Below are 18,012 nucleotides of genomic sequence, written 5' to 3' on the forward strand. Positions count from 1 at the left end.
GAAAGGCACGCTGATTGCACAGCTGTGTGCTGGGCTATTTAATTGTGACCTGACTATGGCTCAGGGTTCCACCCAACAGACAGGAAGTCTGTGCATGGGAGTCAGGTGGGCTCCCATTCCTCTGAGAGGAGTCAGAAGCTGCAGGAGGCAGACGTACTTGGTGACAGAGCAGCAGGAGTAAGCTAGGAGAGAGCTTCACTCTAGGAAACTCTTTTGGGTCTGAGGAGCAGACCTAAGGCCTAGGCTAAAGGCCGGAATCAGTCATATGGCAAGAATGTACGCCAGGAGGCTAAAGTATTGAGTGTGCAAGATACAGTAATGGTGGAACCCCCTGCGTGGGCTACTGATGTCTTTGTGAACTTTTCCGTGCTTTTAAATAAAAGTGGGCTACCAGGCCCTTAAAAATACAGTTGTGTACTGGAGTACTCACTGACAACGCACCTACCATTTGAGTCTGATACCCCAATCTTACATATGGTGGAGATATTGCTTTGGGCAGATTTGGAAGAGTTCCAGATCCTCGCATACCAAAAACAGTGAGTAGCAAGAAACTGTGTTTTGCAGCAATGCTGTGAGGAGCGGCTCATGTGAACCAGTGGAGTCTGCATGTGAAAGTGTGCTGTTTGCAAGTCTTAAAGAGACGGTACGCAAAATTTTCCTGTGTTAAAAGGAACTGTGTTAAAAAGCGTTGTGTGCCTGACTGCAGAGATGGGGCGGTCAAAGCGCAAAAAGGAAGCGATGTTTGCTGAGATGAGAGACAGAACCTTGTGGCTGGAGGGGTTGTTACCGACAGAACAAGCCCCAGACTGGTGCAAGATGCATTTGGCCGCACTGGAGCAAAGGAAAAAGGAAAGCAAGCCGTCCTTTAGTGCAAAGAGTGAGCAGATGGGTGCGGTTGTCCATGGCAACAAAGCAGAAATCCATACAGCTGACTTCATACGGCCTATGCTGCCTTCTGAACATGTTATAGACTTTTTGGATGATTTTGCGATGATTGCTTCCTACAGAGGATGGCCTAAAAGTCGCTGGGTTGAGTTGGTGCAACCTTTTTTGATGGAGGAGTACCAAGAGGTGTACCGCGGGATGTATCATAACCGAGATGACTACGACAATTTCCTAGGAGCAATCCAATCTAGAGAGCGCTGGAAAAGATCAACAGGGAGAAAGTGGTCTCCCATGGCAACCGGAGAAAGTCTGTTTGCAGAAAAGAGGAGCTACAGCGGAGATGTGGCTCAAATTCTAAATGAAGAGGTTTGTGCAAAAGTGTCTGTTGTCACCCCTGGCAACCGTGAAGGAAATTTTGTTCAGCCTGCAGGGGGTGATGGAGAGCACAAGAAATCAATGGTTTCAAGTTATGGCTGCTTGTGTGAAGTGGTCAGCCCAGAGAAGAGGGCACCGTATCCAGCATCCTGCAAGGGGTATGACCATATGTGTAAGTCTGCTGTTACCCCTGGCAACAGAAAACCTGTTTGGCCTGCAGGGGATGTTGGAAAATCCAAGAAAGATGCAATGTTGCCCTGTGTCCATGTGGGGGCATTAGCTTGTGAGAGCACAGCAAAGAAGGGACAACGCCCTCAATTGAAGCTTTCAACACCTTCCAAATGTAATGGTAAGACTGTTGCAGTTACAAATGTGAGAGAGACTGGTTATGGGACTATTCCCTGTGAAGTGGGAATAAGTCCAGTGAGAAAAATTGCTTTCAGAGACTTGCAAGTGAATACCCTGTGTAGTAACAAAGCCCAGTTTGAAGCTGAACCTACAGCAAGCTTGAGGACTGGTAAGGACTTGTCTTCAGGCAGTGTATTGTTTAGCAGGAAGACAAGTGGTAAAAATGAAGATATGTTGCTTGCTAATGCAATTAAAAATGTGATATTGCATCCAGAAATGTCAGGGGTGATCACTGAGAAATGTGTGCCGTTGCCCCTAGCAACCATGGCAGTTGTAGCAGAGGTGTCCCTGGAGACCGCCCAGGAGCTCATGGTGTCTGAGCTCAGAGTTTCCCAGGACAACTGTGTCGCCGCACCGACTGACAAGTGTGTTTCACATGAGGTGAAAAGCAATGTACTAAATATCCTACAATATCAAACTGATAATGTGATAACACAGCCTATACAAGGCAGGAAGGTTGATAATGATGATGTTGAAAAGTGTATTACTGACAATGTTGATGGTTTGGTGTCTCCCATGGTAACCACAGGCAGTGCAGCAGAGTTGTCCCAGGAAATCTCAGGAGGACTCCCTGTGTTGGAGCCGACGGGGCTCCCGGACAGCTCTGATACTGCTCAGGTGGAAAATGATGGGAAAATAGCTCAAATGAGGGAGTATGTATTATCACAATCTGATGTGGTTGACAGTGACTGGTGCAGATTGTCTGCTGCTAAACCACTCTGTCCACCTGTGTCTCCATGGGCAGAGGGAGCCGTACTACAGAGTGCTGATGACTGGAGCACAGACAGGATAGACTGGGATAGTCTCGCCATTAAGGTGATAGCGTGGTGGAAAGAAATTTCTGAAGGTAATAGTAGGCTGGACACTATTGCTGCTGTGACAAATGGAGAGGCTGCAAAGCCAGTAGACACAGGTGTGTTGGCTGTTGCAGAACTTAACCCCCTCCAGGCGGAAGGATCGGAAAAGGGCGCATATATAGCAGAAGTTTTGTCCACAGCAAAAGAGATGAGTAATGTTGAGTGTCAGGATGATGGGATAATAGATAGGGACTTGGAAGGGCTCAGTGTTGCTGAAAATGAGACGATGAGTGTGACACATGCATTTAGCGGTGCTCATGGGGAGCCGCAAGTTTTGTCAGTGGCCTCTGAGGTGGAAGTCTCTTTGAGTGTCTCGGCCTCTCAAGCCTTAGCAAATGAGCCCCTCCACGTTGTTAGTAAGCGAAAAGTCCCTAGAGTTCTGTGTTTAGATGTGGCATGTCTAGAAATAACTGAGATGTTGTTGGAATTGGTGAAAACCTTTCCGCTGTATACCTGCATGTATCCACCACAGATGGGCGACCTGGTACTGCGTAGTACCAATCAGTGGAGACACGTGGTACAGGCGATGTTAAGCAATGTTGATAAAAATTGGTTACTGCAATGTTGGTTACTTTTGCGGAAAGTGGTCTCGCAGTTCTCTGCGAGAGTGCTTCCAGCGACAGTTATGTGCGGAAGGCGTTCAGGGGAACTGCTAGAGGAATCAAAAATGATAGACATAGTGGAAGTCTCTCCGTATGCTGGTGTGATGAGGTGCATTCCTGTTGGTGCGGTCCGAGGTGCAGCTGAGCAGTGGTTGGTACATGGCACTTGTGCTGTCTCACCCGCTAGACCTCATGTAAAGGAAGGGCCCGGAAAAGACGCGGCAGTAGTGGGAATTCAATCCATCACTCGCAGGGAGGTGCAGTTTGAGGTACCCGGAGACACTTTGACAGGAAATGACAGTGTTGGTAACTGTAATAAAAAAGTGTATGAGAAGCACTGTAGAGCACTGTCAGACAGCTCAGAGGTATTGGTTGAGGTACCAATGGACACAGAAATAGTTAAAGAGATTGGTGTGGAAAAATGTGCGTTGGTAGGACAGTCGCTATTGGAGTGTTGGACAACAGGGAGCGATGTGAAACTGCGGGAATGTCCCATAGGGAGTAACTGCTTGCCTGTAGATGGTCCCTCCCTAGACACTGTCTTAGCAAACAAGGTGACAAGAGGTCTTGATGATAATAATATTGAGTTGAATAACCCCTTGTGGAATATTGCTATTGAGGTTAAACAGAAGTATGTGGTGTTGATCTCAGATGATTTGGTTGCCAAGGGTAACCACACAGGGGTCAGTGAACCTGATAAACGGATGTTGTTGGTTAGTGTTGCATCAGGTAGTGAGAGGGGTCAGTCCCTGACAGATTTCATGGAAGTGGGTCCCCAACAGTCCCAGGAGAGTAGGTCTGTGGGAGGAAAAAGGAGGATCCCGTGGCCAGAAGGTGGAGGGGATAGAGAGATTAGTGGGAGCCCACGGTTCAGGAAGAAGTGCTGGTGGAAGCACACCCGGAAGAAGATGTGGGTGGAGTGCCCCTTTAGAGAAAAGGTTGGGCAGATTAGGACTCCTACTGCTGATAGTTGGCACAGAGGTGCCAAGGTGAAGTGCTGGTGGAAACATACCCGGAAAAAGAAATGGGCCTACGCAGCTAATGGCCATCACAGAGGTGTCCCATCCATGGTGACGGGTTTATGTGTTCCTCCCTCCGGTTCGAAACAAGGGGGGAGGATATGTGGCAGTAGGACCCTGTGCTACCTGGAAGATTGCTGGTTTACGCCAGATTTTGGAGAGAAAGGCACGCTGATTGCACAGCTGTGTGCTGGGCTATTTAATTGTGACCTGACTATGGCTCAGGGTTCCACCCAACAGACAGGAAGTCTGTGCATGGGAGTCAGGTGGGCTCCCATTCCTCTGAGAGGAGTCAGAAGCTGCAGGAGGCAGACGTACTTGGTGACAGAGCAGCAGGAGTAAGCTAGGAGAGAGCTTCACTCTAGGAAACTCTTTTGGGTCTGAGGAGCAGACCTAAGGCCTAGGCTAAAGGCCGGAATCAGTCATATGGCAAGAATGTACGCCAGGAGGCTAAAGTATTGAGTGTGCAAGATACAGTAATGGTGGAACCCCCTGCGTGGGCTACTGATGTCTTTGTGAACTTTTCCGTGCTTTTAAATAAAAGTGGGCTACCAGGCCCTTAAAAATACAGTTGTGTACTGGAGTACTCACTGACAACGCACCTACCATTTGAGTCTGATACCCCAATCTTACAATATATATATATATATATATATATATATATATATATATATATATATATATATATATATATATATATATACATATATATATATATATATATATATATATATATAGTGTCTTGAAAAAGTATTCATCCCCCTTGAAATGTTCCACATTTTGTCATGCTACAACCAAAAACTTAAATGTATTTTATTGGGATTTTATGTGATAGACCAACACAAATTGGCACATAATTGTGACGTGGAAGGAAAATGATAAATGGTTTTCAAATTTTTTACAAATACATATCTCGTTTTTTGAGGAACTAAAATGCCAGGACAGTACAAATATCCCCCAAATAACCCGTTTTTGGAAAGTAGTCAGTGCAAGGTATTTAGTAAAAGGCACAGTGAGTTTTTTTGAAGTTGTAATTTTTTGTCACATTTTTTGGATAATTAAGAAAATAAATAAAATGTGTTTGTTTTTTTTGTTTTTTTACATACTGTCACCAGAGCAGTACAGCATCATCATTTGATTGATGTAGCGGTGATCAGGGATACTGACTGTTGAGAGCATATAAAAAAAATATCTTAAATTTTTTTAAACACTTTTTTCTTTTTTTACATTTTTTTTTTTTTACAAACTGTGACCGGAGCAGTGCAGTGTTACAACAGTGACACTGTACTACTCTGGGGAGGTGATCAGGATTTTTTTCACACTATGATTGTTTAAAACTGATGATCACTGTTATGAGCAATCATTTTTATGAATGGCATACATTCATGTGTCATTATGTACAATTTTGATAGCTGTGATTGGCCCCAGCTATCACATGGTACAGGTGCGCTGTGCTTGGCCCACAATGATATGAAATGAATGGCTATGAATGAAAGTGATCACTTGGTACCGGGGCTGGCCCAGTACAAGGAGTGCGGTGGACACAGTGGGTGACAGATTGAGCCGCAGCTCATATGACGTGCATCCAGGATTAGAAAGCTCCCGCTTTGCCATCATTTGACTATAGGCCAGGTGGGAGCTAGTTAAAGGACTATGATTAAATAAAAACTTAGCCTACTCTGTTATGGATAAAGAATTAGTAGCACTGAGAGTGCAGGTGTAGGGAAATTGTAACATATTGAGTGCAGAGGTCCGGAGTGTGTAACGTAATGACTGCAGAGGTCAGGCGTGTGTTACACACAGTGTGTAGAGGTCAGGAATGTGTAACATACAGAGCGCAAAGGACAAGAGTATTTAAAGCACACAGTGTGCAGAGGTTAGGAATGTGTAACCCACAGTGAGATAAGGGCAGGAGTGTGTAGCGCACAGCGTGCAGAGATCAGGAGTGTGTAAGGTACAGAGTGCAGAAGTCAGGAGCATCTAACGTAAAGAATTCAGAGGTCAGGAAGGTGTAATGCACAGTGAGCAAAAGTAAGCTGTGTGTAACACACAGAGTGCAGAGGTCAGGAGTGTGTAACGCACAGAGTGCAGAGGTCAGGAGTGTGTAAGGTACAGAGTGCAGAAGTCAGGAACATCTCACGTAAAGAATACAGAGGTCAGGAAGGTGTAATGCACAGAGTGCAGAGGTCAGGTGTGTGTAATGCAAAGAGTTCAGGGTAATAACTGCAGCTGCAGCACAGTAGTTTAAAGATATTCTACCTTGACCTGTGGCTTAGTAGTGGGCCATGGCCCACATTAAAATGCCCGGTGTTCATTCCTTTCCCCTTCTGTTTGCCAGGCTTTTTATGTATAACTCAAGATGCAAGAGTTTCAAATCCCACTGTCATTGCCACGCAGTGTAAAAATTGCAATGTGCGGGTGCTAGCACAACAGTCCCTGGCATCCTAGCAGCTCACAGTAAACAGCGCACAGTGCAGATGCCCATTCTGCAATCACCAATTCAGATTTCTAAATAAAACAGAACAATCTGAACGTGCTTGAACACTGAATTTGCCGCATTTGCATACAGAGCCAGCGGATCCAATTTGGAATATGGATGGATGATTGTTGAGCGGTCACCTGTGCTGTGCATTTTATACTGTGAGCTCCTGGTTTCAGGGGACAGACCCCTTGAAACAGGGACAGTCCCCAGCAAACAGGAGCAGAAGGCATCCTAAAGCCTAGAACACACAATGAGATTATCGGACAAATGATCGTCCATTTTTTTTTGCATGCTAGTCTCTATATTAAAAAAAAATAGGTTACTGTGTTGTATTTTCAGACAAAAACTGCACTGATTAAACGAAAATCATACGAGAAACAGTTTAGTGTTTCTCCCTTTGGAAAATTTCGGGCGAAAGTTGTTTACTTATGATCAGATTATCGTACGATTGCTTAGAAAGCGGTATTTTTTTTACGATATTCTTATTGTGTGTACGGACCTTTAGCCTAATACTTCATGAACCAGGATGTTTATACAAATGTATTTCTTATGAGTTTCATTGATGTGCATTACGTCTGCAGCACTGGGCCAAACATGCAAGCTTTGGTTCGTTGCGGCAGAGTTACTGGAAAGCTGTAGAAAATAAAGGACATGGCAGCTCTAAACTTGGTGATCCTAGATATTTTTATGGGCTGTAAGCAAATCTATTAATATTTCTATTGCATTGCATTCTAAAGGTAAATTCGTACCTTGTATTTGTTTATAAGGATATTTGAAGTCAGCTCAGAATACCACAACCTGTATAAAAGAACTCAGCCTGCAGTTTTGATGTTTCTATTGTAACAATCGCCTTATTGTAATACAGAGATGCACTATCATATATACTGTGTATGGTGTATATATATATATATATATATATATATATATATATATATATATATATGTACACACACACACAATATGTTAATGTCGATTTTATCCTTCTTTACCTTGTTTTTATACATGGGTATAAGGTTGTTTACTTAGTAAATCTCCAAAAATTGACTCCTGTGTATAGAAGCGAATCCAAATAATCCTCCCCTAAGTAGATTATATATGTATTTCCCGCATTCAATCATTATCTTGGACCTGTCTGTGCAAAATAATGACATCTATAAGTTTTTCCCACCATGTATGAGAATATAAGCACAGTACTGTAAGTTGAAAAGACACTTCAGAATACATTTCCCTGTGGACATCATACTGTGCTTTCTTGGTGTTCTTGAAAATGAAGAGCTTAATAAATTCCTAAAAGCTTTTACCGCTGAGTCTCACTTTCCTGCTTGTAAAATAATAGCAATGAAATGGTTGTCTTCTGGGTCCTCTGCTACTCGTGTTATTCTCAGTGGTCAGAGACAGTTCACCTCTGATAAATCTGATATACTGTAATAGGGAATGCCCGGCCATGATCCATGAAATCTGGTCACTATCGATTGACCACTTGATGTTCTATATTAAAGCTTTCATATTGATTTTGTAGATACATATGGTTAATTAGCAGTTTATATCGCAGAATGAAATCCAGTCTTTGTGACCTTTACAATGTCAAAACTCTTGTCTATAATAATAATTGCTCAGTGATATTGTTAAAGGGAAACTGCAGTATCATTCAGTAGGTGCAAATTTTGAGTTACTAAAGTAATATTTAGTTGAAAGTTATATTTAATACAGCTTTCACATTTTTACTTTTACTGTTCTGTATGATGAATACTGGATTTCATATACTAATTTCTAAATTCTCCTTCTCGTGGCCTTCTGTATATTAGGGAATGTTTTAACATCATTAGGGAAATTGTACCTTTCTAACCATATACATGGACTAAACAAGAGAAAACAAATAGATTCCTCCATGCCTAATAGAAATCTGCACTGCCGGCACCCTTGGCTGTTAAATACCTGAACAGTGACTGCATCTAAATGGAGGAATCACTGAAGAAAGTGGAAAAATAGCTGGACCCATAAGGTTATCCAATTGTAATTGCCATCTTAACCACTTCAGCCGTGGAGGATTTTACCCCTTTGTTGACCAGAGCAATTTTTGTGATTCGGCACTGTGCCGCTTTAACTGACAATTGCGCGGTCGTACGATGTTGTACCCAGACAAAATTGACGTTCTTTTTTTCCCACAAATAGAGCGTTCTTTCTGTGGTATTTGATGGCCTCTGCCGTTTGTATTTTTTGCGCTATAAACAAAAAAAGAGCGACAATTTTGAAAAAACACAATATTTTTTACTTTTTGCTATAATAAATATCCCCCAAAAATATATATATAAAACATTTTTTTCCTCAGTTTAGGCCGATATGTATTCTTCTACATATTTTTGGTAAAAAAAATCGCAATAAGCGTATATTAATTGGTTTGCGCAAAATTTATAGCGTCTACAAAATAGGGGATAGTTTTGTGGCATTTTTATTTTGATTTTTTTTTTTATTAGAAATGGCGGCGATCTGCGATTTTTATTGGGACTGTGACACTATGGCAGACACATTGGACATTTTTGACACTATTTTGGGACCATTGTCATTTATACAGCTTTCGATGCTATAAAAATGCATTGATTACTGTGTAAATGACACTGGCAGTGAAGGGGTTAACCACTAGGGGGCAGTGAAGGGGTTAAGTGTGTCCTAGGGAGTGATTCTAACTGTTCAGGGACTGCACTTTAACACACAGGACAGTGATCACTGCTCTCGATGACAGAGAGCTGTGATCTCTGTCCTGTCACTAGGCAGAACGGGGAAATGCTTTGTTTACAAAAGCATCTCCCTGTTCTTCCTCTGCTTGAGACGATCACGGGCACCCAGCGGACATCGAGTCCACTGGACCCGCGGTCACGGAGACCGCAGCGCGCGCGTGCCTGTGACACCGCTTCTTAAAGGGGATGTACCTTGTACGCTCTTTTGCCTACCAGCGCCATTCTGCCGACGTACATCGGTGTGTGCTGGTCGGCAAGCGGTTAAATTAAAGATGTTGATGTAAGTGATCTGGTTCCTGGGCAGGTGGCTTCTACACACGAGAGGATCTCCATGGTCTCCCTGGCTTGTAGTGTAATGTTACAAAAATGTAAATTGTAGTGCCAGGACACTACTAAAATGTTCAGATATGAATTTAATATTTAAAAAAGTCTATTATTAATAAAAGTCAGGGGACAATCCAAAGAATGGTCAAAGTGTTTTAAAGGACCTAAACACCCCCCCTATCATGACTTTTTTGAAAACAATGTGCATGGACTGGAATTGAACTGAACCTTTAATGGCCTTTTTTCCAGTGTGATTACAAACCCAGGTTTGGCTGCTTTTTGGATTGCCCCCATGACTTTTATTGGAATAAAGTCATATCCCGACTGTTTTCAGCCATGTCAGCCATGTCATAAGCATGCATTGAAATAGGAGTAGTGAAGTACCCTCATTTTAAAGTACTTCTAAGGAAGAAGTAGTGGCTACATATGTAATGAACAAATATGGCTGATTCTAGGCATAATCAGGTATATACCTCTTAAACAGGTTTTCTAAAACAGTATGGATTGCGGTGTGGTTTACTGCACTTTACATGCAAACTGGAAGCTCTGTTTTGTACTATTGTTGTATGCATAGCTCCTAACTGTCCCTGATTTCGAGGGACTGTCCCTGATTTGGAGCAATGTCCCTCTTTCCCCCTCATTTGTCCCTCATTTTGGTCTGATCTATATAGTTGTATAAAAAATGCACTTTTTATCTTTCAAAAAGTGTTTCCCAGTGCTAAACCTTTCATGCAATTTCTAAATTGCTGCATTTGTCAATTTATTTTAGATTTAATTAACCTTTTTTTGGGGGGTTAATTCTCCTTTAAGGGGGTGTGACAGGGGGCGTGTCCTATGCCTACATATGTTTGCTAGTAGGTGTCCCTCATTCCCATCTCAAAATGTTGGGAGGTATGTTGTATGTAGCCAGGCTATTATTACTGCTGCTGCTGGGCTGCCTGTGAGCAGTCTTTACACCACTCGGGAGGAAGATGATATGGAGTGCTGTTCCTTATGGAAATGACAAAAAGCCTGCTGGCATGAACTAGGGCGGATGGAAAATGTAGTCTCCACACTGTGACATATCCCTGTGGGGAGGAGCAGCAGTAGAGCAGAAAACATACTTTTCTAGGGTGCCAAAAGCGAAGGGGCATCGCATGAAGGTAAGGAAAGAGAACTGAGAGCCTGGGTGGGGAGAAAATCACACATGGAGAGACAAAGATTAAAGGCACAGGCTATGGAGTGTGCTCCAAACTAAGACAAGAAGCAGAAAAAATGTCTGTCTGGCTGCTACGTGAGAGAATGGTCACTAGACACAGGCAAAGGGCTGCACACCTGCCTGTGTGGACTGAACTTCTACAGGGAGACCAGCTTCCTAATATGTTTACTGAATTGCTGCTACAGGGCCCAGAGAGGGGAAACAGTGAGTACTGAGATCTGTGTTGGCCCATCCTACTGTGTGCTGCCTGGTGTGAAGGCTGAAGATAAAGTGAATGCTCCAACAGGAGATCCAGGGCCCTAGCACCGGCTAGTTATACTTAGAGCCACTAGCCAGTGGATTAGTTAATGTTTCCTTTAACACTTAAGTCAGGTCACCTAGATCAGTGTTTCTCAACTCCAGTCCTCAAGGCGCACCAACAGGTCATGTTTTCAGGATTTCCATTATTTTGCACAGGTGATTTGATCAGTTTCACTGCCTTAGTAATTCCCAAAGCTGTTTCAGATGAGGGAAATCCTGAAAACATGACCTGTTGGGGCGCCTTGAGGACTGGAGTTGAGAAACGCTGACCTAGATAGTTTGCTGTTCTTAACAACATATTTGTATATAGCATTTCTTTTTACAATTGTGTGCTGCTTTTGATGCTCCATTGAGCTTTATTATCATTGTTGGTTGTTCTACTCATTTCTTACCTGTAGGGCTTTTGACTATTAATTAATGCCCAATTAAAGCCACAGGTGTGTCGGGGAGTATGGTGCTTCTCTCTAGACATGGGCACAGGGAACAGGGGACCCAAGAAAACAGTGGCTCCTTTGGGGGCGACTACACATAGGTAATGGCACATTTCATATCCTTGTAGTTACACCTGAATACAGAGCTGAGCATTTTGCTGTATGTGTGTGAGTGTGTGCATGCTACATTTTACTAGAAATAGTGGCAGTAGATTGTGTACATTCTTATTTTATTGGCACAGATTTAAAATGACAGCAAAGGATATCCTTATTATCCACAAATAATCCATCCATAATCCACATCCAATAATTAATGGCTCTGTATTCTATTTTTTAAGAAATCGTTTCTTACTGTGTTTTTCTGTCTCCTTGCAGTGTACTCCATGAGCCCCCAAACCTTTCCATTCCTTCTCACTTCTGTTTGTTTGGAATGAGCAGTGAATGTTTGTTTTAGTCATATGCACTGCTCAATGCAAACTACAAATTCTCTAGTCCATAGCAGGGTGCTCAACATGTGGCCCTTGGAGCCCTTTGATGTTTCCCTCAACCTCAAATTGAATGCAGGAGTTTTGGTGCACTTTCAGAAAGTTCACCACACCTGCAAGATATAATAGAAGTCTATGGCAAAGCTCAGCTAACCTGCAGGAAAGCCGCTGATGTGAAAGCAGCCTTATAGGGGGCTCGGGACAGTAAGTGCTCATTTACATTTGCGGTTTGTGCGGTGGGTGGTTTTGGGGTGCAGCCTTCCTGTCACATTCTGTTATACACTTGAAAAGGGGGGGGGGGACATATACAGGAACTGATCCTCTCCATTTTTCTCCTGTAATTGCTGAAATTTGGCTTCTTCTCCTCTCTCTCCTGCCGGAAGTCAGTGGCTGCAGGGGGAGAATGTTCATTATGTTATTCAATATATAATATTTGAAATTTTGAACCATTTAATTTCATTGTGGCCCGTGACCGGTTACCAAATCACTTAAATGGCCCTCGCTTCTCAAAAGGTGTAGCACCTCTGGTCCATAGCCTCTAGTCCATCTCTGGAGTGCTACAGGGTGGCTACATTCCTACATATAATGGAACCATGGAGAATGAACTTTGTCACCCTTTAACAGGAAGTCAGATTACAGCAAAAAAAAAAAATTTAGAGATTTGAAGGAGGCTGAGAGTAATAGAAGGTACTTTTTCTAAGTTAATAATACTTACTTGAATAGATTTTTTTTTCCTTTTTTAAACCAGAGTTTACTGTTAGGCTTCATGTATATGGAACATTTTTACAACCTCTCCTGAACGATTTAACTTGGCAGATAGTAAATTTAAAGTTAAAAACATCAGTTTTGCTGCGTTTACATGCTGTGTTTAGCTGCGCTTTGCCGCGTTTGCATTTAGAAGCGTTTTTTTTTTTTTTAAATAGCCAAAAATGAAAAACATCTATACATCTATAAACGAAGTGTGAGTTACCATGTTTAGAAGCATTTAGACGTGTTTGGCGCTTGAAATGCCTGTAAACTCAGCTTCTGAACGCATTATTTTGCGTTCCTAAAAAAATGCCTCTAAACTCAAATGACTGTAAACCACCCTGTGTACATGGACAGATAAGATAACATAGAGGAGAGTTCAGGGCAGTTGAAAAAAACGCCCAACTGCTCCTAAATGTCTATTTAGCAGCAGCAGTGTACATGAGGCCTAAGGGTTATGGCGTATATGCCCATGTTCCAAGCTGCAGGTTCAATCTCTGTCAGCTATGATGTGTAAGATCTATACTGTAGATAGGAGGAACTATACTGTAAATAGGAGGCTGCTCATATTTAAAAACCTCTGCAGCTTCATAAGCCAACATGACATGACCAGTGCCTACAATCACATTACATTTCGTTTACAGGAGCTGCATAGGCAATAAACCGTCTGCCTTTGTAATATTTTAGCACAGGATGTGATAATGCGTGGCTCTAAAAATGCAGAATTCTGTTCTATGGCTGCTAGATAAGATCATAATCCCACTAATAGGGAATAATTTAAATAAATAGGATATCACAGCCATCCCACAAAATACGACCACTGAAGTCTATAGTGTGCTATGTAATAGGATTATACCGTGGCGTAAAACTTCTAGACAATGCCATTACTACATTTTATAATTGGCTACATTTATCTACTTAGTATAGTAAATGGCAAAAAACAGGGAGGCTGCCCTGAATGAAGGCTGAGAGTTTAGGCGTAAACTGCATTCAAATTACCACACATCCTTCTTGCGAACAATGGAAGTGTGACAATTTTTGCCACCTTTAAAATGGTACAAACCAAAAAAAGAAGAAAAGGGCCTGGAAATATGTGTGATAACACACTATAATGTCCTCAGAACATTGTTTACCAAGTGTAGGTAGCTTCATTCTAGTCAAAAATACTGCATATATATATAAAAAAACGGGTTTGTCCTTATCAAGACTGAAAGGAACCAAAGGAACAATTGAATGACACAGCATACAATGTAGGAATAAGTAGAAAAAATATTAAATTTATTATTAAGTTAAAAAATTCCTTAAACTCCCCAGTGGGAGGTAATAGTTGAGACACAAAAACATGACATATATTCAAAGGCCACTGCGTCAAAGAGTCTCCGGATGTGGCAACACACAGAACAAGACAATAAACAAAAATCACTACAAATAAAACATATAGACGATTGTCCGGACGCCAGAAATCTATGCGCATATGTCCATGCCACGACTAATGCATTGTTTAAAAATTAGTTTTGTAAATAATGTAGAAAATATGGAATGGGGATCTGCGCACAAGTCCCTGGATGGCTGGAAGGGACCTCTGCACAGATGCCCATGCCAAATTTACTACATTATTTATAAAAAAAAATTTAAACTACGCATTAGTCGTGGCATGGACATCCACACATAGATTTCTGGCGTCCGGACGATCGTCTATATGTTTTATTTGTAGTGATTTTTGTTTATTGTCTTGTGCTGTGTGTTGCCACATCCGGAGACCATTTGACCCAGTGGCCTTTGAATATATGTCATGTATTTGTGTCTCAACTACTACCGCCCACTGGGGAGTTTAAGGAATTTTTTAACACGTTAATAAAGTGCCCTGATTACATTAAAGAAAAAAAGTGTCACCAATCAGTGCCCACCATTGCCCACCAATGCCAGCTATCAGTGCCCACCAGTGGCAGCAATCAGTGCCCACCACTGCCCACATGTGTCACCAATCAGTGCCCATTAGTGATGCCAGTCAGTGCTGGCAATCACTGCCACCTATCATTGCTGCCCATCAATGCCCATCACTGCTGTCAATGCCCATCAGTGCCACCCATCAATGCCCATCAATACCGCCTATCCGTGCCACCTATCAGTGCCCACCAGTGCCACCTATCAGTGCCCATCAGTGCCGCCTATCAGTGTTCATCAGTGCCACATATCAGTGCCACCTATCAGTGGACATAAGTGCGGCAGATTAGTGCTTCCTCATCAGTGCCACCTAATCAGTGCCCATATGTCTCGCCTCATCAGTGCCCATAAGTGACACCTCATCAATGCCCACCAGTTCAGCCTATCAGTGCCCATCAGTGCCGCCTCATCAGCGCACATTAGTGAAGGTGAAAAATTACTTAGTTACAAAATTTATTGACAGAAAAAAAGTAAAAAAAGTTTTTTTCCAAAATTTTTGGTCTTTTTTTTGTGTAAAAAATAAAAAACCCAGCAATGATTAAATACCACCAAAATAAAGCTCAATTTGTGTGAAGAAAATGATAAAAAAATTTATTTCGGTACAATGTAGCACAACCGCGCAATTGTCATTCAAAGGGCGACAGCGCTGAAAGGTGAAAAATGGCCTGGGCAGGAAGGGGGTGTAAGTGCCTGGTAGGCAAGTGGTTAATGAAAGATCACATCACAAAACGATGAAGTGCAATGTTTCGGAGCCATGCAGGACCCCTTCGTCAGGCATGTGATGATGCTTATTCCAGGAACGTGTGCAATGGTAATGTTACCCTGAAAAATCTATATTTAAGATTTTTCATATCTCATAGATATGATGTGGGTTAAATAAGAGTTCTTTTCGACCCAGAGTGAAAGCTTAAAATATAATAACATTTATTAGGAAGCAGTTGAAAGTCTAGCTAATACACAATCATCTATCCATCTTCTTACACCAAGGAAGAAAATATTAGGTTGAAAAAAAGTATTTACATGAAGGAATACAGGGTATATTCCTCAATACAGTAATCTACACACATATTTAGTTACAAGTAAAAGGGCATTCCTTTCCCATAATTACCCATCCTTACCAAAGTTCCTTTCAGCTTGCTGGTCTATCAGAAAAAAAAAAAACGATACCTCCCCTTGGCTCTGAGTATATCAAACCAAGCTGATGTCTCATTGGTTGGCCTAGCTTGGATCATGATTGGAGGGCTTACTACATAAGTCGGCCCCCTTTCATGCAAATCCTTGTGACTATGTTGGCCAAGTGTGTTAATTGCATTTCCCCAGGAAGTTAGGTCCAATGCATATCCTAGCATGGCACCCTTTCAAAGGAGTAGGTGTAAAACAATGGAATTGGCTCCCCATTGTTTGCATATACAAGCCTTGGCCCACATTCTCTGCTCTTAGCAAAAGCTTAAATGAAACCTTTTTTTGCCCGGCTTTCATAGATGCCAGCTAAATGAAATGTATTCATTATTACAATATTTTACAGTTATTAATGGAGATTTCATATAAACTCATAAGGCAACAGATGGCCCCTTGTGGCCAGTTGAGAATATGAGACTCGGCCACACCTAGAATAATGGTTTATGTGCAATCTCCTTTAATATTTGGCACTTTTGGCTTTACCCTCTGAAATGAAATAAAACTCATTGAGAAGAAAAAAAAACTTTTAAACTCTCCATCTCTACAGTTCACACTTCTGGATCCCAGTATCAGTAGTCATCACTTGTTCTGGATGTCATAAGTCCATAATAAAAATCATGAGAAACAGCACCAAAACAAAACAATAAGGAAAAAAAAAAAAAAAACCATGAGGATCCTTGTTCTCAACAGTCCAATAATAACAATAGTCCGATAATAACAGTACGAAAGTCCATAAGGCGAATCTGGTCCTGTTGCCCTTGCTTCTGGGACGGCCTTCACTGGTGATTCCAATTGGATACAGCATACAATAATAGCCTGGGGACCAGCTTTTCCTGGCTTTCTAAGATTATACTTTATTAATGTGGACAAAGGTAGAGAAATAAAAAACACAAGTACATTTAAGACATATGCATTCAACTGAATGCTTGTCTGGTAAGTCTGAGCCGTAAGGACCTTTGATTAGAATTGTCATAGATATACTGCGACATACTAATGAGACCCCTTTCCCAGTGACATGTGTAACAATTTGAATGGTTACGCCCTTCAGCCAGGTGTCTGATTTTCATCCCCCCATCTTTCTTCCTCCATTGTCATATGCCTGCAAGTACCTCTGCCCCACCTTCTGTGGAATACCACGTTGTGTGTGTATGTGTGTATGACTCTTCACGTGTTCAGGGGAATTTTGTTGCTATCGCAACTCACCACTAACCCCTTTTACTGGAACTGGGAATAACACAGGGGTTGGTGCTGGGTTGGTCTAAGGGTAGGTGGACCCACATCCCAAGGTAAAACTTGCTTTGTGGAAAATTGATCCTCTATGGGGACTTTTAGAGGGAACACCTACTTATAGGTCATAAGAAGTATGGAGAGTATAGGGATTGTATGAAAAAATATTTAATAAACATATAGATCTTACAGTACATCTAAAGTACAGGGGGTAAATGTGCAGCAAACGTGATACATACAGAAATTGGCAATACAAAACATATATGGATTAATTCACAATCCTAGAACTCCAATACATATACAGTACATATGCGGGGATTACCCGACGCGTTTCGAGCATATGCTCTTCCTCAGGGGTATCAGATTGGAATCAGCAGACAGACAGATGTGTCTATAAATTAAAAACAGTAATAATAGTAATAAGCCAGTTATAGGGGAAATGTAATTGTTCTACATATATCATAAAAAGTAAAAAGATACGAATATACAATATCTGTAAGGAGACACAATAAATACTGACCATGTAGTATTGCTAAGGAGGCATGTATCTAATGCTGCATCCATAAAAAAGGAGAGGGGGGGGGGACGTGACACCATCGGACGTAGGTCCTGCTCCTGGTCCACAAAACCGCGAGGCCTGTATACCCACCCGAGGCACGTAAGCCCGGGAATGCAATCCCCAACAAAGGGCGTCACAAACACCACCAAAGTAGAAAGGTCCTGGAAAGGCTCCAGTCTGTGAGGAGCAAAAAATGAAAGAGGGGTGGAATGAATGAAGGGGCAAGAGATGGTAATGGAGGGGGGCAATATTAGG

This window comes from Aquarana catesbeiana, linkage group LG05 (genome assembly GCF_042186555.1).
Source record: "Aquarana catesbeiana isolate 2022-GZ linkage group LG05, ASM4218655v1, whole genome shotgun sequence".
In the NCBI taxonomy this organism is placed as follows: domain Eukaryota; kingdom Metazoa; phylum Chordata; class Amphibia; order Anura; family Ranidae; genus Aquarana; species Aquarana catesbeiana.